The sequence below is a fragment of the Anopheles ziemanni genome, chromosome 2, assembly GCF_943734765.1.
Source record: "Anopheles ziemanni chromosome 2, idAnoZiCoDA_A2_x.2, whole genome shotgun sequence".
Lineage (NCBI taxonomy): Eukaryota > Metazoa > Arthropoda > Insecta > Diptera > Culicidae > Anopheles > Anopheles ziemanni.
In genome coordinates this window covers 27,785,258-27,811,669 of record NC_080705.1, presented here as the reverse complement: position 1 = coordinate 27,811,669, position 26,412 = coordinate 27,785,258, and the positions used below count along the sequence as shown (strand labels likewise).

Genomic DNA, 26,412 nt, shown 5'->3' with positions numbered 1-26,412 from the left:
TAATCTTCCAAAGCTACAATCTAAAGGATTATAAGACATGTCTAGAGTTGTAAGGTTGGTCGACACTGACTGCATATCCAAGCTTTCGATGCAGTTTGAGTTCAGATTGAGCTGGAAAGCGCGGTTAGGAGTGTATGGAAGTTCAATTTGCTTTATCTTGTTGCTAGCAAGATTCAGGGAAACCAAATTTTGCGGCAATGTACTTGCGTTCAACGTGACGGATACCAACTGGTTTCGTGCTAAATCTAGTATCTGAAGTTTGCGGGCGTTTCTGAATTTCCACATCTCATCGTTTTGCAACTGGTTGTCGCTTGCTACGAAAAACGATACGTTTGAAAATGTGGTCTCCGTACAGGTTGGCAATTGATTCAATCGGTTGTATCGCACATTAAAGCTAAAGATGTTAGGAATCGTCCACCGGCAACAGTCTAGCTTTGCTATGCGGTTATGCGATAAATTGAGCGTTTTCAATCGAGCAACGCATAAGGAACCGGACAGAACACTGATTTGATTGTGGGAAAGATCGAGAATGCTCAGTGCCGGCATTGCGTTGAACAGATCCGTGTTGATGCTTTGGAGTTTGTTGTTCTGCAGATAAACTTCCTCTAAAACTGGGTAAAGCTCCTGCTCTGTTCGATAGTAAAATCCATTGATCTGATTATTGCTCAGGTCCAAGTACCACAGATTTTTTAACCTACCGATGAGGTCCACGTTAACGGATCGTATTTTTGATAAATTTATCGTAAGGCGTTCCAGTTCGGTTAATGCAGCTATCAAACGAGGTACCTGGTCGAGTTGGCTGACAACGATGGTTAATGTATTAAGCGTACTGTTGGTCCCAAAGGAAACTGTTCTCAGAAACGTACGATGAAGTGTCAAAATCTCTATACCGCTGTTATCTTTAAGCTGGAAGCTGCGTATTACAGACTTGGTAATTTTCAAAGATTCAACAGAAGAGTTGCAATTCACATTATCTTCCAAAAGCGCAGTATTGAAGGATAAAGCTACCAGATTTACAAGGGTCACACAAGTATGACGTTCTGGAATGTGACGCAATAGGAATGTGCCTTCCACTTTTGGCTGCCAGTCCCAAATTGTGCACTCGATGAATTCATCACACTGAAATTTGAAAGGAGCAATTTGTTGCACTTGCACCAGCAACAATAGAGCACTGATAATAAAAAAGAAAACCAAACTATACAGAACTGTCTCGGACGTTTTTGTCATCATATTTTTACCTTCCACAGAGGACTGTTAGCTTGCTCTGCATATCTTCTGCTTTTCGTCTACTTTTTAGAATGGATGCTATTAGACTGTCTCCGTAATCGAGTTGTTTTTTAACGTACAGTGTCATTTCGGTTAACATCAATACGAAGTTTTTGTTGTTGTTAATGAGCTATTGATTGTTGAATTGCCCGCGCTGCTAACTAGCAATGATATTAGTTGATGTAGTTAAGTGCACATGCGCAATATCAGGCTAGACACATTAAGGTGATGGAAGTTCACAGAAGGTTCTTATCTATGTCATAGTTAAACGAATACTAAATGTTCATGACATGTTGCGAAATTGGCTAATGATATTAAGTACAATATAGCAAGTGTGGCAAGGCTGTTCGAGAATACTTAAACCGGGTTCCAAAAAAACACAGTTTTATTTATCTTAGTCACGATCGTACATTTTGGTGCAATTGATTGCGCGTCGAGTGCACTGGCTTCCCGTATTGCGAAGTTGGTACGATGTTGGTAATCTTCCAAAGCTACAATCTAATGGATTATAAGACATATCTAGAGTTGTAAGGTTGGTCGACACTGACTGCATATCCAAGCTTTCGATGCAGTTTGAGTTCAGATTGAGCTGGAAATTGCGGGTAGGAGCGTATGGAAGTTCAATTTGCTTTATCTTGTTGCTAGCAAGATCCAGGTAAACCAAGTTTTGCGGCAAAGTACTTGCGTTCAACGTGACTGATGCTAGCTGGTTTCGTTCTAAGTGTAGCATATGGAGATTGCGGGCGTTTCTGAATTTCCACATCTCGTCGTTATGCAACAGGTTGTCGTTTGCTGTGAAAAAGAATACGTTTGCAAGTACGGTCTCCGTACAGGTTGGCAATTGTTTCAATCGGTTGTATTCCACTTCAAAGCTAAAGATCTCAGGAAGCGTCCAACCACAACAGTCTAGCTTTGTTAGGCGGTTGTGGGATAAGTTGAGTGTTTTCAACCCAGTGACGCATAAGGATCCAGACAACACACTGATTTGATTGTGAGAAAGATCGAGAATGCTCAGTTCCGGCATTGCGTTGAACAGATCCGTGTTGATGCTTTGAAGCTTATTGTTCTGCAGATAAACTTCGAATAACTCTGGGTAAAGCTCCGGTTCTGTTCGATAGTACAATCCACTGATCTGATTTTTGCTCAGATCCAAGTACCTCAGCTTTGTTAGCCTACCTACGACATCCAGGTTAACGGATCGTATTTTTGATACATTTATCGTAAGGCGTTTCAGTTCCTGCAATGTAGCTATCGAACGAGGTAGCTGCTCGAGTTGGCTGAAAGCGATGGTTAATGTATTAAGCGTACTTTTGGCTCCAAAAGAAGCTGATCTCAGGAACGTACGATGAAGTGTCAAAATCTCTATACCGCTGTTATCTTTAAGCTGGAAGCTGCGTATTACAGACTTGGTAATTTTCAAAGATTCAACAGAAGAGTTGCGATTCACATTATCCTCCAAAAGCGCAGTATTCAAGGATGAAACTAGCAGATTTACAAGATTCATAACAGTATGACGTTCCGGAATGTGACGCAATAGGAATGTGCCTTCCACTTTTGGCTGCCAGTCCCAAATAGTACACACGATGAATTTGTCACACTGAAATTTGAAAGAAGCAATTTGTTGCACTTGCACCAGCAACAATAGAGCACTGATAAGAATAAAAAAGAAAACAAAACTATACAGAACCGTCTCGGACGTTTTTGTAGCTTTATTTTTACCTTCCACAGAGGGTTGTTAGTTTGTTCAGCATATCTGCTGTTTTACGTCTGCGTTTTAGAATGGATGCTATTATACTGTCTCCGGAAACGAATTGTTTTTTTAACGTACAGTGTCGTTTTGGCTAAGTTCAATTTTTATTTGTTGTTAATGAGCTATTTATTGTTGAATTGCCGGCGCTGCTATCTAGTAACAATATAAATTGAAGTAAATAATATAGTAAATTGCACATGCTCAATAACAGGCTAGACACATTAAGGTGATGGAATTTCATGGAATGTTCTAATCTTTGTCATGCTTAAGCGAATACTACATTATCATGACATGTTGCGAAATTGGCTAGTAATATCAAGTACAATACAGCGAGTGAGTGTGTCAAGGCTGTTCGAGAATGCTTAAACCGGGTTCCGAGTTTAAGCCTTTACCCAAAAGCCCAAACTAATGCCGAGTGACCCAACACGCCCAGCTTTTGCGTATTTATTCAATCTGGTTTGTTTAAGGAATGGAAGACTGCACTTTTCCAGATAAGCGCATCAAACAGCCTCAACCAAGCGAAAGAGGGGACGAGATGAAAAGCATAATATCACAAAGAAATAATAATTTCGCCTTCTCAAGACGGCGGTGAAAAAATTGCCTCCTCTAATGAGCATTTCCCCGATTCGCGGGTTTTTTTTCCTTTAGCGGCGCAAATGATAGCACCAGGACTTGGGACGGGGTCAAAATGATGATAATAAACTCCGCACCACGCGCGGGAATGAGCAAAGTGGCAATGACTCGTTCAGTTGGTGATGCAAGAAGAAAACAAAATGAAATCTGAGGTTTCTCCGCGTTCTACGGGGATTTATGCTTTACCGTCCTTGCATTCGTACCGATACGTCCGGTACAACGACGCGGAACCTTATGCGCCCGGTCAGGCACACAGTTCCAACCAAAACGAATCGACGTAAATCGAAATACGAGAAACATCAGGCATTTGGAGTATCACGCGGGTACTGTAGTTTTTTGAAGCTGCATCAAAGACCAGGCGAGTTAAAATAATTATTCTTCATTTCGAGCACCGATGGCTAAAGGTAGAAACAACGATGATTGAGGCTCTTTTTTCGATTTCAAAATAGCGTCTACCCTTCTGACCTCAAAACAGAGACGATATTTGGTTTTGTTTTTGATTTGATTGAAAGTAACAAAATATTTCGAAGTTTATTAAGACACTACTACATCTCTAACAATAAGTGGTAATACAAGACACAAATCAAGGAGGAGTAACTATTTTCCATTCCGATGAAGCCATCAGATATGAACACACTGTTTATCGATCAGGGTTATTCAATTCTCCCGATAAACAAACGCTTCATCGCACTCAATCCAATGCGTGTCCCGGCATGGAGCTACACGTGTTGAAGGGTGGACGGCTCTAAATAGTCCATCACTTCAGCAGACACCTTGCTTCGTACTCGCCCACAATCGATCCGACCAGAGGCATCGGCGAAATGTCCCTGCATCGTGGGCCGAGCGAAACGGACGCCGTAATTGTTTGCATATCTTGTTTATTATGATTATTATATGAGTTGAGCTTACACGGAAGCTAGCCTCAACTCCCCCAAGTCTGAGGCAGCCCGGGTGTCGCCGTCATGCTGGAGGGATTTTCACTCCTTTCCCGGCTTCGACCTGCTGCGGACAATGACGATAGTCCACCTACACGTAAAGTGTGGGGGAAAAAATTACGCCAGTTTGAATGGACTGGTCAGAAGGTACACCTCCATGGGGAACATACGTTCCGACGTACGGCCAAGCACGAAAGTGTAGGCTACGTATCCGAGTGCAAGTGGTGCATGATACGGTTCGCTACGGACGGACACCATTTCCCAGGCCCGGAGGGTCAACCTGCATTGCACAAGCGCATGGGAGGTAGGTATGTTCCGTTGCATGTGCAATGATTTATTTATTAGTTATGACACTCGTCGCCCGTCGACGTACAACTATCCTGCCACGTGCACTTCCTCAGAACTTCCTGCCCTTACAGGCAGCCCCGAGCGATGAGTGGTATATGTCACCACTTGATGGACCTTACACCACCCAAAGGCACCCGACGCTACATTGAGCCCGCGACCAGCAGGTGAGACGATAAGCCCATCGGCAGTACACAAGGGCTTTACCGTTTAACGACTGCCCGTCAATCTCGGTACGGCAGTTCAACTCCGGATCGAACGTTACGGAGTTAGTACCAGAGACATCGGTACTCGTCGCTCGCAGGAAGTAGGTACACTCCCTTTCGGGTTCGGGTTCGTTGAGTTGCCTAGCTGCGCTGACCACACGGATAAATCCGCCAGACGTGATAATAGCTCCGATTGGGGACTCATTAATAATACACTGGATCTAGATGATTTAGGGACATCGCGCGTCGTTGCAGCGACTATTCGCCTACGTTTGCGATGGAACTGTTGCACCGACGACGAACGTCGTGTACCAATGTTTGACGGCAATGTCAACAGTGCCGTAGCTTCTCCTCTCTGCCGAGTGTTCGTCGGGGAGTTAGACGACACACCCTTGTGCTCTGGAATTGATTTGCACGGTGGGTTCCACCGAATGGACATTCATTTAATGCCTGTTTGTTCTTACCATAATAGAATCACCATCTTGCTAATTTGTGTAATCATTGTCGGTTCTGGTAGTAGGTAGCAAACATGTTCACCTTTTGAAAATGCTGACTGGAGATTATGAATCACTATATCATCTCCTTACAATGGCAATATCTCACAAATCGATATATGATTCTTCATAAATATGCACCATTTTGCTTTAAATTCTAACAAATTGCTACCTATTTTGCAGATGGTTGCGGATTACGCAGAATATGGGAATGACTGGAATACACGAGCAATTTGTTTTTCAAAGAAAAGAAGGAATCCGAAGGCACCAGGCCGCCGACGTTCTCTCACCGGTGCTTCAAAATATTCCCCAAGATTCGACGATGAGCATACGCTAATAAACAATATAAATGGATGTCGAAGTTCCGGAGGCTGAGATAATAATGCTCATTTACATATGCTCTCCTTCTCGCTACGCCATCCTTTGGTGTTGTACCCCAATTGCGGAGCACACAGGGGTTCACTCCGTGTGTTCTGGAGCGATACTGGCTGGTGCAGTAACCGAACAGAAAAAAAATAAGTAAGGATCCCGTCGAACGATATATGTTGCCTGCCGTGCTACCGACGCTCGAGTTCCCATAATCCTTCACCTTCAGCCATACTTCTACCGAAACCCCAAAGGTATGAGATAATCATGTAGTACTACACCATAACCATCATGTACGCGGCTGATGATGATGACGACGACGATGGTGATGATGAAGCTGATGCCTGGGATGCTTTCCTACTTGGGTGGATGCTGATGTGGCTGCTTTACGCTACGTGTATTCTGCTTAGCTGTGTGTTATTTTTTTCCATTTTTCAACTGACTGAGCCGAAAAGACAAACCATTCGTAGAGGCAAAAAAAAAAATGAAACGCATACCAAATCTGGTAAGGAACGCGTATGAGGCGCAAACCCTGGAGCATCCTCTGCTACCGGTGAACAAGCAGAAAAGAAAAACTGCACAACCGAACGCTCCAAGAAGAGAAATGCTACACGTCGTACGTTTCGCGCATTTTTCTCAGCCCCATTCCAGCCGACAACACACATGCATCCTCTTTTCACAAGTGCTATCGATAGGACGATGCCACGGCTACTGGCTGGCCGGGTGAGTTTTCGATCGGTCCTCGATCTTCCGCACATCGTCCTGTCGGAAGGTTTTTTTTTTCTTTTATCCCGGAGTTAGCCTGGGAAGATTCGAGTGCACCAAAGGTTGTTGGAGAATACGTTCGTTTAGACGAAACGCTTGGAATAAACATTGTACAGCAGACAAATGCCGACGACGGTACAAGGCAAGTGGGTCAATCAAAAAGGGAAAATCTGTACTCTAGGGATGGTTCTGTGAGTTTTAAGAACTTATGCAAAAATAGTCTAGTGAAAATTTAAATACTGTTAAAATAATATTCTGCATGTTCTTACAAAAAGGATAAAACTGGAGTACATCATCGAACATAAATACTTTTCATCCAACCTGATACATCTCGCGTTCAATTGTAAGGAGTACGGTTACCAATGGTTGTAACTTCTAGGGAGTAAGGACAAGATGCTGAACACGCGTAAAGACAATGGCGTTAAGGCAAAAGGAAAAATAAATAGGCAACGAGGTGTCGAAAAATCGCTGGCGTTGCGGCCGAGACTGGGTGTACTGAGAGGATAGTATGGAAGGGAGAATTATGTGTATCGCACAATTTAAAGCACCATATAATAAATCTTCACCTTAAGAGCCTTCGCGCGGTTTGAGAGAAAGAAAGGGTGCTACGGTGCGGAATTTTTTATCTACATTATTCTGTCGTTTTTTAAACCGCCTTACACCAGCGCTATTTAGAACCTCGAAGCCTGCACGAAGGACGATCGCGGAACACACACACACACACGTCTATCGCTTGCTACGAGGCGATTTATGGGACGATGTCATCTTTTCAGGGCGACCGAGCTCTGCCTAACTTGCACCGTCCTTCGCCATCTCCCAAGCTGGGGCTCTTCTGAGGTTTCGGTGAACCGTGAAGGCTGCTTATGGCGCTCTTTTACGGTTTTTGTCGCCTTCCATGATCAACACAATCACAAACCCGCGGCCGGGCTGTGGCGGAGTGACACACGGCAATCAAAACGCCACATCTCCGCGAAGGCAAGAAAGGGGAAGAAAACAAGAAAAACATCCTGAACCTAGGGGCGGAGGTGCGAAAAGAAGGCGGTGTTTTCCGAAGGTAAAGAAATGCATGCGCACACACCTTGAAGAGGAGAAGATGCCTGGAGGAGGAGGTAGGACAGGTAGGAACGGCGCCGGTGAGGACCGCTCGGGTCCCTGCATCCCATCCGTCAGGGGTTATCATAAATCATATTTGCCGCTGGAAATCTCCACAATTAAATGAACCGGACGGGAAAGGCGGGCGGCAACGGACGAAAAAGGAAGCCCCCAGTGTGCATGGAGAGTTGAAGCAAGCTTGAAGCCAGGTGTTTGAGTGGTTCAGCCCGTTCCATTCCATCCGCTCGTCTCGACCCGAAGAAGTCCGGAGCGGATCCAACATGGTGGTGTGCACCTTCGCCAGCTGGAGTTTTGGAAGGGGACGCGTTTATGCGTTATGAGACGGTCGCCCATAAAGCACGGTCAAAAGGAGGTACGAACCATCGAACGGAGGCGACCCGGAGACGATAGGATCAATTTTTTATTCCTTCCGTCCCTCCTCGGCAGATTGTTCTGTTTCCTAGCGTCCCCCGGCCAAACAAAGGGGATTTGGAAAAATTATGCTAATTTTTATTGGATTTTATTTTCGAAGCCCGTTCGTAGATCGTCTTGGTATATTGCAGCACTCGCGCTCGTCGAACCCGTACGGCATCTTGTGTGCATCGCGCGTCTGGTACTCCCGTCGGACCGTCGTAATGTTCTATCAACGAAACGCAGCATCGGTAGACACCTTGACGGCACAAATGAGCTCTATGGCGCTCGAACAAAAAGAAGGATAGCTGAGATAAATACAAAAGTATAGAGTTTGGGATGACTGATAGTTCCTCATACACGAGCTCTACATTTCGCTTCAAAAGTAGCTCAGTTTCTGCAGAGCAATCTCGACACAGGTAGGAGAATATGCGCAAACTCGGACCACACATTTTATTTAATTTTGACATAGTAATGCGTGAAATTAGTTTAGTATGCTCCCTAAGTAAGTTTGGCACTTCTACATGAAATTTTGAAATTCACTGTGAAAACAAACTAAAACAGACAACGACGATATTTTGCTCATCTGAAGGAGATATTTCCCAAACATCTCCTTCTTGTTGAAGTGCAGTTTGTTTACGTTTCAGCACAAGACAAAACGTTGGTAAAAATATCGATTAGAACGGAGTTTTATATCTGAATTACATTTGAAAAGTAGGTAGTAAAGCGAAATATCTATGCTTCGTGGTGAATATTGTTCGTTTTGTTAGCGTTTGTGTTTCGGTTCGGTTTACGTTTTGTCCAACCGCCGGTTTGTTTACGTTTCGAATATGACATTTGACAAGAGCTCGAGCGAGATCGCGTTTGGCGACTGTTTCGATGTTTTTTTCACCTGGAGATAGAGAATCTAGCGCGATTTTAGCGACATTATTTTGTATGGAGTTCAGCTGCCGGTTCACGACGGGACGTCAATGTAGAGCTCGTAATAGGTTTACAATATTAAGAGTATTGCAAAGACTTAAATACAATCTCTCAATAGATGAGCCGCTTTTCCGCAGGTTAAGCTAATTACAAGAACTCAGTTCGTCCGGCGCATGATAGCAGGAAAGAAAAAAAAGGAACCAAACTGTCCACCACCCACACCACACGAATGGGCGCCGCTTTCTCCGGGGGAAAGCACACCTGAAGTGCGTCCGCGTGTAATGGCGGGCGATGGCTGGAAGCCGGCCATTCCCATTCGCGGGGGGGTTCGTTAATATTCCGGACGGTTGGCGGATGCCATACTCGTGAAAAGTAGCTACGGCCCGCACCGTGCGCACATACTAAATTAACTGTACACTCTCACGCCGCGCGGTACAGCGTACTACGGAGTTGCCATGTTGGCAGCCGCCTGCCGAACGACATTCGAGGCACTCCGTAGCAAAATCTCAGCCACTCCGGTCGGAGGAGGAGACGGACAGCGTTCGATGACAACTTTGGACATCGTAAACATACTTTCCTATCCTAGATCATCGCCCGGGACGGGATTGGTTTCGGCGGGAGTGTGAGCCACAGGCGGTCACCAGTTTGTCGGCCGATTTGACCGATTTGGTGCGTGCGTGGGAAGAAGGTGTGTGTGTGTATCTGTTCCCTACCTCCAGGGTACAGCAGTACAGTAGTACAGAGAGCGGTGGAAGGGATTCTCGGGAGTAGCGCGCGCGAGGTTCGCGGTCGTACACTATTATGTCTGTACGTGTTGACATAGAATTCGTGCCGTGCCGCGTGGTCACTTCACGCAACGCTGGATCGGAACCTTCGAACGATTTTCGTCGCGTCTCCGCCGCCGGACCGACTGACTTTTCCGGCCCCAACGAGTCGACCACATTCAGCCTAGTCTGCCGCTAGCCGACGCGCTAAAAAAGGTCGGGTGGTATCAGAGGAGGAGGACGGCTGAGATTCGCGTGCCACCACAAACCGTGCGCAATGTGTCAACACTTGGGGTTTTTCTTCCGCCCGCTCGATGGGTGACGCAGACGGACGGAGGGGTGGCTGATGGAGGAGTTGCCATTGCACCGCAAAGGCGACCAAATGTGCAGTCGGTGTTGGTAGTACGCGGCGCGTCAAATCAAGTCCGAAACAGCTGCAATAATGGGTGGCGAGATGCAGCTGCGATTTGCATACGACCCGGGTGCGGAAGGAACATTAGAACTCCGGTTGTGCGACTCGTTGTTGAGACACTTCACGCGAGTTATTATTCCATTAAGAAGCTCATTGTGCCCGGGTGTGGTTTAGTACATGGCTTGCCGGTTGCGGTGCCCTAACGGCTCCTCTGGATGTCTGCATGTACATTACAGAACCGACAAGCGATGAGACACCGCTGGACTCGGAAGACACTCGGTACAATCGCTGCAATCTCCATCCTTCATTAGCGAGGGTATAGAAAAACACATTCAAACATGCACAAACAGGCAGTTACAAACACACACGCGGTCGAGTCCATCTTCGGTCACTCGCAAATGCTCGGAAGTCGGCGGGGGCGCCCTCTGGTGTGCCGGTGGTGATTTGCGCACCAAAGCACCCCTCGACCTGACAGAGGACTCTAGAGAGTTCCATAAATATTGGCGCAACGCATTCCGGACGCGGGGGTTCGATGTAGTTCGAATATTTATACGTCCGTTGAAGTAAATAAATCTTTCCGGAACAGCGCGTGTTGGGCAGCGAACGAAACGAAACGAAAAAAAAACGGGGCACTTCGTTTTGAGACGAAACAAGCAGGCTCGCTCGGAAGGAAACCCTACTGTGGGCCGGCCGACTCACCCAGCTTCCCCGATGTGTGGCGCGGGGGGAGAGGGAGGTTTTAAAGAGGGGTGGTGCAAATTAAAAAAAAAAACAAAACACCCCCGCCGGTCGAAGAAGTTGGCCCCGAGGCGAAGCACGGACGCGGGCACGCGGCATGGCGACGTGCGGACACAAATCTCACACACAAGCATGCACACACACACACAAACACACGGTGTTCGCGTCTTCAACGCTCAGTAGAGGAGAAAAATGCTTTATTGTCTACCATTGGCACTAATTATCCCATCGCAAGCGCAAGAGCGGGGAGGCGGGTTGAAACAACGGGCGGGGGAAAGCGGGTGGCCGTGGAGCATACACACATGGCGTTTCCCCGGGGGCGGCCGCACCGATGCTGCACAGCACGCGGACAATGCGACCCCGGCGCGATGGTGGTGGCCATTTTGGATAGGAATTCTTTTTGCTTTTTTTTTCTTCACCCTCTCGGTGCCGCTCGGTATCCTCCACCCCATTTGATTTGTTTTTCAGTTAAACTCACCCCGTTTGCCTTCTTCGGATTCGCGGCGTGCTGGGAGTCGCGCGGGCTGCGCCCGATGACTTTTCGGCGCGGAAGGAACGCATACGCCGGTTGCAACAAAGACGACCTGCGACCTAGGGCTCTACGTCACAGGCGACGGGCGAAGCAGGAGCGGAGCGGGTGTTTCGGCACACGCTCCGCCGCCGCCGGTCACATGCAACGCCGCTGCAACCTATTTGGATTTCTTTATTTTATTTTACATCCGATTTGCGAGCGGAGTTCGTTTTCGTCGGCGAATATTTGCGTTGGCTCCCACGCTTGGTTCGAGCCCGAAAACAATTAAGTAATTTTTTTAATGAAACACCGCCAGGCATAACTCAACAACTCTCAGGCGTTATGAAAAACGGTATGACTACCCAAATAAAAATTAAATTATTGACGATTGTATGATTCTAAATGATAACGACATTTATTTGCAATACTTTTTAAGTTGAACAAACTTTATGGCGTGCAGTGACGTGACAGTTTTGACCATGAGATTGGGGTAAAGTGAGTTACCGGTGAAATAAAATGCATCAGTATGTTGTTCAAAACTTATACAATGTGACGACATCAACTTTTAAGTGTTCCGCAACTAACACATATTTTTGCAATGACTCACGTGGAAACGTATTTGGAAAGATAAATCTGGGTAACATATGAAGAGAGAATCCTTCTAGAGGAATCCTAGAGAATCTAGAAAATTTAAATTTTATTTTAAATATTCATTTTGTATTAGTACATGATCAGTGATTAGATGTTTGGTAAAACTGATGTGTACAAATGAAGATTGTATTTTACAAGAGCTCGTTTTGCTCAAATTGCAATTTATCATTAAAGTGGAATAGCATCGATCCTGCTATAACCATAATGCACTACCGAAAGTGTGAAAAATATAATATGTATAGATTTATACGAAAACGATTATCATGTTGGTTAGTCACCACGCTAATGTTGAAAATAATGATTTTTAGCTTGACGCCCGGTGAAGAAGGGATTTGAGAAAAAAAATGATTTTAACTCTTTGTTTGAGAGATATGTTTTAATTCAATAGTTACAATAACGGCATATTTTAAATGGTTGATATTTAATCGATTTCCCCGATGTTGTATAAATCTTGTTGTATAACTTTGGTGGATACACCTTGACTTAGTATGTTTTGTTTGTGTTGGTTGTTTTACCAGTTTCAATGGTAAAATTTACATGAGTTTATAAAAAAATGGCGATCAACCAAAATTCCAACAACACACAAAACTCAATACATAAAAAAAGCAAAAATTTATATTATTATTTATTGGGGTATGACGGACGTTGCCGTATTGTTAGAGCCAACATGCTCTAACAGACTTTTTTGTTCTTAGAGCAAAGCAAAAATTTATAAAAGATGTTTATTTTGATGGCAGAAACATGACGAGTAGGTAAATTGTGTAGTGTTCAATTAGATATAATTTAAGGTTTCTTTACGAGCCATTTAAGCTAGTAATTTTTCTCAATTTATGGTATTTTTATATTACATTTTGACTACTCGTTTGACGCCATTTACAGTTAACTTCCTCTTTAAATTGTTGAGGTTGCGATATTGCGTTGTTCTCCCGGTTTCGGGATATATTGATCCTCCGGATCGAAACACACAAGGTATTGACGCTGCAGTTTTTGAAAGCAACCATTTTAAAGATTCCCTTTTGCTACCGCATACCATCGGAACGGATCCTCATCCTTGAAGTACTTTGGCTACATTTCGGTGTACTACATTCCCTCCCCGCTCCCCTGTCCCCCGCACAATCATCGGAGCAAGGGCATCCATAGGCATATAACATTATTCATCAAACGTGTAGCGGAAGGGACGATGCTTGTAATGAGATGCTATCCTAGCGTGCATCCCAGCAAAAGCCGGCGTACAGGATGAGCATGGGCTTCCGTCTCCTTCCTACCACCCGCAACCCCGGCAGCCCCGACGGGTGGAAAAGCACTCGTAAGAAGCATTTACTTCCTGCCACGGTCAGCAGAATTCAACGCTTCGACATCCGTCACCTTTCCTTTAGCTCTCGTCTCGGTGCAAAGTCGAACACACAGAAAACTGAGGAAAAAAACGACGACGACGACGACCACGATAGTGATGAAACCCCCACATGGAGGAGCGTCGAAGGGCAGCATTCGGAACGCGCCAGACTGCAAAGATACAGTCACACCGCCAGTGTGTTAGGACGGGGCTGGAATGTTTTCCCCCTCGGTAGGTTGGGTTTTCTCAACACGTCAAACCAACCATCAACCGCCGGCCGCGCCAGCGCATCCCCGCTGCGCGTCCCCCGGTTCGGGATGTTGAAGTTTCCCGAAGTGCAACCCGCCAGGACAGGAGGGGCGAACCTAGAAAATGCTAGCCCACCGCACCGGGGCATCCTTTTTGTCTGTGGTTGAGGAGGGAGAACGAGGGGGAGTGTGTCTTGATTGGCCTCATCATCATCATCATCATCATCATCATCGTCGTCGTCGTCGTCGTCCCTGACGTCTTCCTGGTGGTTGTTGTTTTATCCACCATTCCTTCTGGTCCCGCTGTTGGGTGCGGTGGAACGGAAGCAGGGGGGAAAAACCGACAGCGAATTGACGAATAAGACAAAAAGGCTACACCGGGGGATAAGTATGAAGTGCTGCGCATACATTTTGTATGTGGCCCATCTCATCCCTTGGCTACGGGCCATCGTCCTTGCGAATGTGAGTTCGTACGCACACACACACATACATTGACACACATGGTCATCGAGGGAGGGAGATAGAGAGAGGGCACGGGAAACGGAAACGGAGCCCCGCGAGCGACAATCGTTGCTGCTAAAACAAGCAAACCACCCGTAACGCGTCGTAAAAGTAAGTGAAAAGGAGTCCCTCGAGTGTCGATTGCTTGCCGCTGGAAAGACACCGACAGAGAGAGAGAGAGAGGGAACGTGTGCGACCTTTTCTCGGGCGGGTAGGTGAAGGTGGCCGGGTTAAAGGCCCGGGAAAACCCCGGGAAAATACAGACACACAACCACACGCAAACACACATCATCATCAGAGGGATGAAGCGAGAGTGAAAACCAGCCTCCTGCAACAAGATGAAGCGCAATAGTTCACCCTCGAGCAGGACCTCACCGCACTCCCGGATGGTCGAAGGGGACGGGTGGATAGGACGGCCGGCAACATACAGCCCATTTTCCGTAGGTGTTTGGATTATTTGGGATAATCTTATTACGTGCGGAAAACAAAAAAAAAAAACGCCCGACCAAATGCCATCACCGCAAAAACGAAGCCGAAGAGCATGTAGGTAGGGATGGTGGTGTAAAAAGGACATCACGATGCGGGCGAAATAAAAAAAAACCTCAAAGTAAAAAACGTTGAGGAAAAGATGACGGATCGTTCCGTTTCCTTGCTTTCGCTTTGAACTCGGAAAGGCTGATGCGACGTCCGTCGTTTCCTTTCGCAAGCTATCCACCAAATAAATAAGAAGCAAAGGAAATGTGGCCCTAATAGATCTTTTGGTGATGGCTTTTAATGGACATCTGCCTGAAAGTAAGCGAGCAGCGGATCATAGTAATGCACGTGTTGGAGCAGTGTTTGAAGTGTAAATTTCGACTCATGGAATTATTTGGGGAAGAAAAGATAATGTTATACTTAACGCTGAAGACATTCCCTTCGAAAGATAGATATGTTGCAATCAGCAAAAGTTAATAGTCTTACCTGTAAAGAAAGTGTGAAAGAAAATGCAAGGGTTAGTTTATTTCTTCTGCGGATACTTTATCATTTAAAGTTAGATATGATTAGTGGAAATATTATTATTAAATAATATTTTTCCCCGACGCCTTTTTTTAGGTCAATTGAGAAATTTTGGAACACAAGTGATTCGAGATCTTTATTAAAACATCCCAAAACAATAAGCATTATTCTGATCGTTTAACCAGCGTGTGACAACATTCTTCACATGCATTGTGTGGAATCGTAAATTAAGGTTCTTAAACAAGCGACGGACGAGTAAGTAATACACAGCAGACCATCCTCGCTTGAACCAGAAGGAGCGAAAGTAAAAATACCCTCGCGTAACAAGATTAATGCTGAATAAATATTATTGTTTATTTTGGCTGCACATTGGCACCCCTTTCCCTCGCTTCGAGCTGCGCGTTCGCGTTCCCAGGGCGCGCGGGATTTGTGCGACCGTTCGGGCGGAAACCCGGTGGAAGTTGGGAGACGCTCGGTACTCAGACCAACTTCCCGTCGGCGTAGCCTCGTCGCGTTCGGAAGCGTAAACTAAATAAAAACAGGACTTCGAGAGGACTTCATCGAACAACTGACGGGTTTTGGAGATGGGTACCTTCGTCGGGGAGACTGAGAGAGAGAGAGAGGGGCAATAAAAATATCACAATTGTGACGTAGATTTGTGTGCACACGTAAATATCTGTGGCCTTCGGATGCGAGGGAGGCGAGTGAAAGTGAATCGAGGGGGCGACGCGAGTCGTTCAACGTTTGATTAAATATTGATTTTGACAATTGGTGTTTGAGAAGACGGTTTTACCATCGATTGGTGTTCGATATAGGGGGCCACTTTCTTCTTTGTTTCCTGCGGCAGAGGCCAGCGACATTTGCTTCAGAAAGAAGGGCAATATTTGTCGAAGGAAAGGATGTTTTTGGAGAGTTAGTAAAATGCGTAAGGAAAAGCCGAAAAATAGTTACTTCAGAAAATTCTTACAACAAGTTTGCTGATGTTCTTGAGCAAAAATCGAAAAATGTTATGTTTGTTCGTCCTTCCGCCAAACTCAAATTCTAAGTGAATGGATCAAGACCATTAGCTTTCCTTTGTTAACCCCAGCGGGGACAAAGCGAACCGCGAACCCTGGGGGTGGTTTTTCCGCCAAACCGCTGACAAATTGCCCGACAGGAAAAATTCGCTCGCGCCCAATTGTGTAAAGGCAGCGAGAAATGGAGCAAACGGGGCCTTAATTCCGACAAATGATCCATAGGCTGTCATTTTCCTGCACGCCCCAAGCTTAACGCACACACACACACACGCGCATACTGGTACGTTTGGACTTGCTCGTGTGTTTCAGCAGCATCGAATACAACGTCCTCTTCTAGCGTCTTGTGCGCTTCGTTCTGCTTTTCCTCAGTTGTGTTGGCTACATTACATGTCATACGCATGGAAAGAGGAATTTTCCGAACGCGAAAAAAAATACCACCGACACACACGCACCAGAGAAGAAGAAAGACTATCATACATGGTCCACATCTTTATCAACAAAGAACCACAGCGACGAACAGAGTCCGCGGGAGCTCAGCTTCCAAAGGACGACGACGAAGGTTTGAGACGCGGAATTAAAGGCAACATATCGGTTCCTCTTCGCAACAAAGCGCAAAGGGATGGACTTCGGGAGCCAGGGGGGCGTGCGAGGCGGGATGATGAAACGTTGTCCTCCCACTATTTTCCCATCCCCGCTCGCTTCCCCGCCACGTACTCGTTCTTCAACCAACGCCCGGAACGGAACTGTGTTTACAGTGAAGCGAAACATATTTATGACAAATGTTTCATTATCATAAAAATAATATTTGTTAAGCTTTTCCCACCTCTTTCGCTGACTCTCGCCCCCTTTCCTTTGTCCCAATCTCCTTCTCCCCCATCGCGATTCGCCGTACCATCGGTGGCTCAAGACGCATTCGCGAATATGTTTCTGCTTCGCGTTTCGCACCATCCAAACCGATCCACCGATTCGCCGCCCCTGCTCCGTCCTTCCGTTTGCGCCCTGTTCCATGTATCATCGTTACATACTCCCTCCTTCACCCCGCGGGAACGCGCGAAAGGACCGCGCTTCCGATGGTTGCAGCTTTGCCTTCCATTCGTTCACTGCTGCTGACTGGCAGCCAATTTATGTTACCATGTCCCACGAACGCCACACCGAGCATCCCATCGTACACACACACACACATACACATACAAACACCCTCACCCTCGGCCGGGCAGTCCGATGGGAGACGGCTGCCACGCAGCAAAGAGGGGTGGTTGCGAGGAGAAAACAAATAATGATTGTCAAAATCGATGATGAACAGCCGGTCGGTCTTAATAGAGGAAAGCCCCGGTAAGGAACGACAAGGCGTGCAATGGGCGCGTTTGTTCCACGTCGAAACGGTGGAGCCTCGCTTGGCGCTCGTTTCCATCCGAGAGTTGCTCGAATTTTTCGGCAACATGACGTCGGTGGTCTCTTTGCAGACGGTTGTCTTGAAGATGATAAAAATCCACCGCCTCCGACAACGAAACGGCAGGAGGCGGTAGCGACGATGGGTAGGGAGCTGTCTCAGGATGGTCACGACCGGGAGGATGCATAGAAACCCCGCAGCCGAGGGAAAACTGAGGGAGGGGGGAGACACCACCCAATAAGCTGGCGAAGCGTCCAATGATAAGAGAGTGTGCAATAACCGTTTGTGCGGTTCGAAACATATGCGCATTTTCAAGCTGACGGTCTCAACCCCAACATCGGCCGCCATACGCACAATCGATAGGTTTCGGGTTTCGGAAATATTGCTAGAAAGATGTTAGATATGTGAGTGTCTACCATAATTTACACCAATAAACACCAAGCCATGGATATTATTTTCGAAAACAAACAGAATCAAGGATGTTTTTGCCTTCCTGAGACATAGAAATACATGAAAAAAGAAACATATCATACGAAAAAAATATAAACTGTTGCGAAGGTACCGAAAAGTGGAAAAATATTGACACAAATAATTTTCCCTGGTGTGAAGGAAATAAGTAGTAGACAGAAAATATTTTTCATCCCAACACCGATGTAGAGGAATAATAAATACTAAATCGTTCATCCTTGAGCGCCAACATTTGCGGGCGCTGCAACTGAAACATCTCTGGCTCTCTTTCATTCGTTATCGCATCTCGAACGCCTTCTAAAACATAGCCGAAACGAAGATAACATGCGAGAATGTTGCTTTGAAAATTATGAGATAATTTATACTGTTGCATGTGCTGCCTCTGGAACTAACGACACGAAGAGTCTCCTGGTCCTTGCAAAAGTTCATTCGTTGAAAATATGTTTTAGCACACATGGGGCGAAAATGTGTGCGCTCGTGTGTGTGTGTGTGCGAGTGTCTAGAATTTCTTCTGAAATGTGCACGTAGGAGTCTCGGACACCATCATCAAAATGTGTTTTTTCCTCCTTAACGCAACTAACCAAGACGAGAATCACTGAAAGGTAGCAAAAGGACAAAAAAAAGGAGAAAAAGTTGCCATCGTCTTCGAAGTAGCTCCGGGAACAAAATAAGACGGTGTGCAGAAAATTTTAGAACCTCTCGCAAAATAAAACTTGCGAAAAAAGCGAGAAAAACAACATCTCCAGAGAAATGAATCTGTTTCGCGAGAAAAAGTAAAAATCTTTTGCAGCGAAGGTAGCCCTACTCCAAGGTTTTTTTTTGTCTTTCGGATTCCTTCGGAACGGCTGAGTTGGGTGGCGCAGAGCCTCCAGAGGGTGGATTGATTTATGCCTTTTTATTGTAGATATATATGCTTCGCTCATAATGTATATCATTTGTGCACCCGCTTTTCCTTCGTCACACACACACACACACACACGCGAGCGCTTGGCACCTATCTCTTGTGGAAATAGGCAGCAAGTTTCCCCTAGAAAGACTGGGTCGTGTAAGGAAAAACTCAATAGGAAAAAAGAAGCACCAGGACAACGAGGACACCATCCAGAGCAAGCGCAAGACAAATGTGAGAACTCTTCCGAAGGGTGGCGATGGTTGGCGATGAACCGAGTAGCCCGCTAGCGGAAAAACCGGGAAAAAGTATGTTTACTCACTCGCCCACCTACTCCACCCTCTCCGCCACCCTCTCCTAGCGGCCAGTGTCCCACATCAAATGTGTTACCATTGTTTGACAGGGGTAACTAGTGCCGGTTGTCTTGACACTGCGGGGTCACTGCGATGTGTCGGACGCCAAGTAGGGTGTGTGTGTGTGTGTTTTATGCGAGAATCGCATCAAAGGCGTCCGTTCCTTCGATTCCACCCAAACAACGCCCCACCGGGCACATGTACGTAGGTTCGAACGGCCTGAACCACGGGACAGAGTCATCAATAGATATTTGTTTGACTACCGGGGTGAGGAAGAAGCTACTTTGACAATCTACAACTGCCAGCAAAGGGGGAGGGCAAACATTTATTGGACCAACGATGGCCAATGTCGACTCAATTAAGTGTCACCAGGATCACTGGCTGGAGAGCAGGAAGGAGAGTAAGGTAACCGCCACCATCGTTGATGAAGTAATTAAACGTCGTGTTGTAAAGACTTCGATCAAACAAAACTACATTTCCACACAATCCAAGTGATTTCAATTTTCGAAACCAATGGACCAACGTGGCGTTTTCCTAACCTCCAAAGGGCAGCAATGCTGGGGTAACCGAATAAATCAAATCGAATCGTTTTGCCACCCAATTAGTAAACCGGGAAACCGCGCGCTCCCGGGTGCTCACTTATCATTGTCTGACAAGATAAACTCACTGCCAACACACGAGAAAACACACGCACACATGCTCGGGCGGATCTACGAAGCAAAAGGCAGACCTTAAATAAGATAGATGGCAAAAGCCCACCCCACTTGAGCCGTTTTAATATTTTAATCCCAACGTTTACGTCTCTAACGCTAGCCCAAACAGCATCGATGGGAAAAATGAACTAAAACATTTGCTCCCGAAAGATTTCCGAACCGAATGAATACGCAGCGTGAAGCAACATAAACACATTGTTTTGAACAAACCATCTGTCTCTCGAATCAGCCCGCCGAGTGGGTGGGTGTGGGGTGAGGGGGAAAGCGGAAGGATAGACCCTTAGGCACACGTGACCACGTGCTCACGTACGCACGCACACACACGCACACACACACACACAGCAACAACACGCACAAAACAATCGAAACCTTTCCCGGTCGAAAATGGTCGTTGATGAATGGCAGGCTGGGACAAGAAAGGACTACAAAGGATCACAAGTGTTGCCTCCACGCTGTTCCCCTCTCCCCCCCCCCCAACCACCCATCCACCCACGCACCCACCCACCCATCCTTTGACACACGGGTCAGCTGGCCGGAGGAGACGTCCTTCGTGTGCGGTTGGCCCCGGGACGATGATCGCGCGTACAAACGGAAAACCATTCCATTCCTCTCAATATATCACACAATTCAATAAACTTTTTCTCATCAGTGTGATAGAGCGGCATCCCCTCCAAAAAAACACACAAACACACAAACACACATACGGTCCGTAACCGTAATCCCCCAAAGCATGATGTGTTCGCTAGGAGGCCCATCTAGGAATCTCGCAACATCTCGCGATCTTTCGCACAATTTATGACGTTTCCCCAGAGCGCGCGCCGCTACGCCGAAAAGATTGGATTTGTCAGGACGGGCGGACGTGCGCGGAGATGCAGGACACCACCACCAAACGGGAAAGGACATTCGTTTTTCCTTTCGAAAAGTGGGAGGCGGGAGCTATTTCAACAAAGCAGGTTTTGCTGCCGTCGCCTTCACGCCACGCACGCGCTGCCATTGATAATTTTCCAAGAAGCAAAACTGGACCCACTTTTCCGGGGAGAGCAAGGCGGCGGAGAGGGGACCCACACGTTGGCCACGTTCGGGCGAGAGTGAAAATATAAAACACACCCCAAAAGCCGTTCAAATCACTCTCCGTTCGGTAAGAGGTCCTGTCGCTATTGACAAGGCTTTTTATCGGGTTCTCGGTTCGGGAGTGTGTATGTTTTTCTTTCGGTTTCTTACGGTTTGGGTTGTTTTATTCCCTCCCCCCCTTCCACCGCTCCTGGCCCATTTTACGAGCCAGGACTCAATGAAGTCATATAAATCTTTTATTGTTTCAACGCAGTTTCAACGCGCCGGAAAAGAAAGCATCATCTTAATAGCCCACCGCCCATTCTTGGGCCACAAATAGGGAGAAAAAAAAACCTGACGCGCCACCCATTTTATCGCCCAGGACCTGCACACGACGCTCGCCTGATGGATCGGGGGGGTCATGTAGTCATTGTGGGGTTCCATTTTACGTTCCGTTGAATTTTGAACCCGCAGTACACGGCACCAACCAGAAGAAATGGAGAAGATGTTCCGTTTGGTTATGGTTCCGGTCGAAATGGCCGATAACATAAATCGTAACGCCATCACACATCGTCACCATTGACAGGACAGGACACGAAGCGGGCCTTCCGAGTTGTCTTCGGATTGATGGTGAATGGTTTTGCTCTTTAGCCTGCGACCCCTTGATGTGTTGGTTTTTGGTTTAGTCCATTTTGATCTGCCGCGTCGCATCCGTTGATGTACTCGTAACACATCTCCTTCGAAATGGATTCCCTCAATTACTCCTCCCTCCCCCACCTGCCAAGCACTGCACCTTCGAAAAACGCAAGAAACCAAATTGACCATCAAGATGAAAATAGAAATGCTGATCCCTAAATGGAACGGACTGCGTTCGGTGCCGTTGATTATGGACAGGATAAGTGTTATGACGTGTATTGACACGTTAAATATTTTAACACAGCCGCTCGGGGTGAGGGCGCGTTGGTTGTTAAGCACAGGGTGTAACATAAAATTGCTCATGGATTATTTACTCCCGGAGAAGTTTGATCGTCGGACGCCAAGTAACGACGCGGCAGTAAATGGAAATGGTTGAGCCAGCAACAGCAACAAAAGCGTCACTTTTCCGCTGGTCACTGCTATATGCCCCTGACTCCTTGAGTAGACGTTGTTTTACGTTCTATTGCACTGCAAAAAATAGGTATAAATTTGAAATGATAAATTGACAGTGTATTTTTTTTATGATGAAGAAAAGCGTAGTCCCGTGTCATCATTTGCACAAAAGAATTATTTAATCACATCTTACAATTCAAAGTGAACGGATTTTTGTTGTTGCTTCTTTTCATTGTTACATCTAAACACTTGAAAATCGATTTCGATAAGCACTGGACGGTTTTTATTGGAAAATTTATCTTCTTCTGAATTTATTGACTGTCCTGAGTAGGATTAACTCCAATGCCCTTCTACGTCTAGTCTTCTATTATCTAGTCGAATTCAATTCATCATATCAACAATTGAGGACTACTGAGTTTTTAAAGATTAGATTTAGCAAGGACGCGTTACGCTATGTGCAGAGCAATCAATAAAGCCTATCGAGCCTTTGACTTCCACATATCTATTGACACACTTAAATCCAACCTTCTTGCAGTTTCGCACATTTCATAAGATTGAGTTTTTGTGATTACTGTAAATAAGTTCTTAAGACATTCACCGGGACCGCGTAGTCCGTTGAATTAACAATTAATAGATAAATAAGAAAAAATTATGGAGCTGGTAACAGGTCCGCAGTGGAAGTAGAATTGGTTTATTTAATGTTTTTTAATAGTCAAATTATTGAAGCTGATTTAAGCGATAAACTGAGCGGATAAGGAATCTTATGGAAGATAAACGCACATAAAATGAACATATACTTATGGAAAGTATGTAATTTACTAAGCAATCATCCAATATTTAAAAAAACATATTTGTAGAAAAAAAATAAATACAGATATGTGAGAAAATAAATATGTGCGATAGTATGAAGTAAAATGCAGATTTGTTTCGAAAGCGGCCAGATATTACTGTTTTAAGGCAGAGTTTGACAGCTTCCTTCCCTGGAAACACAGCTACAAGCTGCAGCGCATTCGCGCCCCCTTCTCACCGGAACGCACTTGCACTTCGATCTAATCCATCCATTTACAGAGTGTTAATGAATCGTAATAAGCTGATGCGGGCTCTCTGCAAGACGAGCTGGAGAGACTAATTAGACAGCTTTAAAAAGCGTACCGAGCGAATTTCCCTTTTTCCACCTGCCACCCGTTAAGACGCAATAGTCTCACCTCCTCCCCTTGCTGCACCATGGCAAAGAGTGTGCTGGTGGGTACCACCGTATCAGTCAGACCCCCCTTTCCCTACACCATTGCTCAAGGTAGTTATATCACTTCAATCAACAACTCTATCTTGGTGCACACGCCGCCTTCAGCGTGGGTTTTCTATCAACCAAGTGTGAGTGTGTGCTACTCACACAACTGCATCCATTCACCAATCAACTACCCTCCTTTCCCCCCCCCGCGCACCCAAAACCCCCCAAGCAATAGGAGGGAGCCCTGGGTTGGCGGGTGTCTTGTTCAGCTGATGGTAGGTTATTTTTATTGCAGTATATTATAATTACCACCACATCCAACCCCACCCGAAAACGGCCACCGCACCTCTCCTATCGACAACAAGCGCACGCTTCCCATGGAAAGGGGTGGGGGGGAGCGAGGGGTTGCGGGGGTAGCGCCAGCGGGCGATGGGCTTTGGGTTAATTATCGCCGTTCTAAGCATCCGCATCGAGCATGTTCGAGAGGTTCGTGGCAAGATTTTCCCGACGTTGCTGGCGTTGCGGGGGGGGGGGGGGGGGGGGGGGTGGGCGGATGAAAATGGGAAGGCCGTACCGAACCGGGCGCCGGAGAAAAAACAAGACGCAACAAAAGCCCTCCAAGACGCTCGACTCGACGGCCTTTCGCTAGGTAATGAACCGTCAAAATAGCCCCAAGGGAGTTGCATTTCCTCTTCTAACCACCCTATATCAAGCGGTGGCGTAGTATTTTTCCTGGCTTCTTTCCTTCCTTCCGGTTCCACTCCTTCAAGCCAGTGTCTTTTCTGTGTGTGTGTGCTTTTAGTATCGATCGAATGTTTCACGACGACAGAAAACACGGCCGAAACAATAACATCAAAAGGGCACCTCATTTGCTGCAGGTTTCGGTGTGACCGTCATTAATCATCGGCCCAATTGGTTCGTTCACGTCGCGTCGGGGAAGTCTGTCAATCTCAAGTCTGGCGCTCCCGAACGGAGGGCTGGGGCTTTGTACAGTAGTTGTCATATTTGAATAAAAATTAATTATCGAACAATTTATCAACGCACTCCAGGGATCCAGGGCTTGACAGGAGACATATACACGCACACACACACACTCACGCACGCACAGGGAGCTAATTGCGAAGGAACTTTGTTTGCTCACACTAATTGCGGGCCAAGGTGGACGGTTAAGACGACGTCTTCCGATGGCTGACGGCTTCCTTTGGAACTATGTTTCATTTAGCCAAAGGCAGATCTCGTCAGACGAAACAAAAGAACAAAAAAACGAACGAAAAAAACCGACGATCAACAATAAAACCCAATGGGCACATACACACACACACACACACACTTCCCATTACAATGTATCATAAGCTTGCAAACACCTTTGCACCCTCTTCGGTCGGCGTTTATGCATTCCTTTGCGCTGCATTTAAGAAAAAGAGTGGGACTGCAGGTGGGAAGGGAGGTGGAAGGTGAGGGAAGGCGCGAGTGTGAATGTTGACGGTGGCTACGCGCGACTCATTATCATTATCCTCATTATGCTGCCGCTTCTCGGCTGGCTGGCTGGCTTGGTTGGCTGCAGGAAATGTGGTACTACTCTGTGTGTGTGTGTATGTGTCTGTTTTTTTCCCTGATTGCGTAGAAAACCACCATCCATCCAACCATTCATTCACCCCGTCAACCCCCTCCCCTAGGCTGCGCTGTGGCGACAAGGGTGCAAAATGTCTTACCGATGTTTCATCTTTGAACCCGAGCGATCACGCCACGCCTGAAACTGGCCTAAACCATTAAAAAAAACGCGATCGAATTAACTTTGCAACACATGGAAGCACATGGTGCCGGTGGACGTTTTATTAAAAAAAAGAGTTATACTTGCTTGCTGTCTCAAGGGAAGAAGGCGTATAATTAACCGTAATACAATTGGACGACCTTTGACAGACTCACTCAATTTTGGCGGTGTCGGAATGAAAATAAAATTAATTACTACCGATTATTGCTTTCCAGCCCCGCGCCGTAGGCTACAATGTAACGAAGGTGCTTCAGTGAATGTTTTCTCCTTCCCCCCACGGAAAGAACCTTTTTCTGATCTCTCGGTATCGAGGGTACATGAAAAAAAAACAAACAAGCATAAAATAAAACATTCAACTTTTGAGAGAAAGAAAATCCTTCAAATTGTTATCACTCCATGTTTTTCCACTCCGCTTCGCCTCATCCAGCAGCTAAACAATTTCCCTGCAATTGGCACATTCCTTTTTCTTTGGAGGGGAAAAACAGCCGGAAGAAAAAAAAAGGATAGAGAAATAGGGGAAAAAAAGCAACAAACAGAACGCGCCGAATTCATGCGGCAGATCATTAAAACGGAAGCACTATTGCAGCCAACGGCTACTACACATTGAGCATAAAATGTAAGACACCGAAAAAACAAAGCGCATTCGCGATGTTGGAGTGAAGTGTTTGGCCCCCTTCTATTTTCCATTCGGTATGCTGCGAACCCCTTCCTTTGCGCAGGGTCGTATATATAAAGGCGGCTAGGCGTCAATTTGGTAGTAGCTGGTGTTATTTTACTTTTTTAATGCCGACGGTAGTAAAATCGTCGCATTTTTCTCCCCTTTTCTGCTACCTGCCTTTATCCTTCCTTCCCACCCCCTCCCCCTCCTCCCCTCACGCTTCCAAGTCTGGCGCGGCACACTTAAAAAAAACCGTCTCGTTTGCAAAAGGTTGTAAATTGTTGCTTACCCTTTAGTGATTTTTTCCACCCTTTTTCTTACTTCTTACCCCACCAGCCCCGGGGGGTAGCACCGGCTGTGTGTCTCTGAGGCGCATGTCAGTTTTACACATTTTTGTTGTTATTTTTTTCTTTCACCTTTATGCAGCGCCAGGAAAATGGTGCGGGCCGCGA

At 46.2% G+C, this 26,412-nt stretch overlaps 1 protein-coding gene and 1 pseudogene across 1 annotated transcript in view; one reads left to right on the top strand and one right to left on the bottom strand.

The window, feature by feature from the left end:
- LOC131282813 (angiotensin-converting enzyme-like) overlaps positions 1 to 17,933 on the top strand; it is a 35,072-nt pseudogene extending 17,139 nt beyond the window's left edge.
- The window catches only part of LOC131295000 (aryl hydrocarbon receptor nuclear translocator homolog), a 198,439-nt gene that overhangs the window by 101,993 nt on the left and 70,034 nt on the right, over positions 1 to 26,412 (bottom strand). The window lies entirely within an intron of this gene.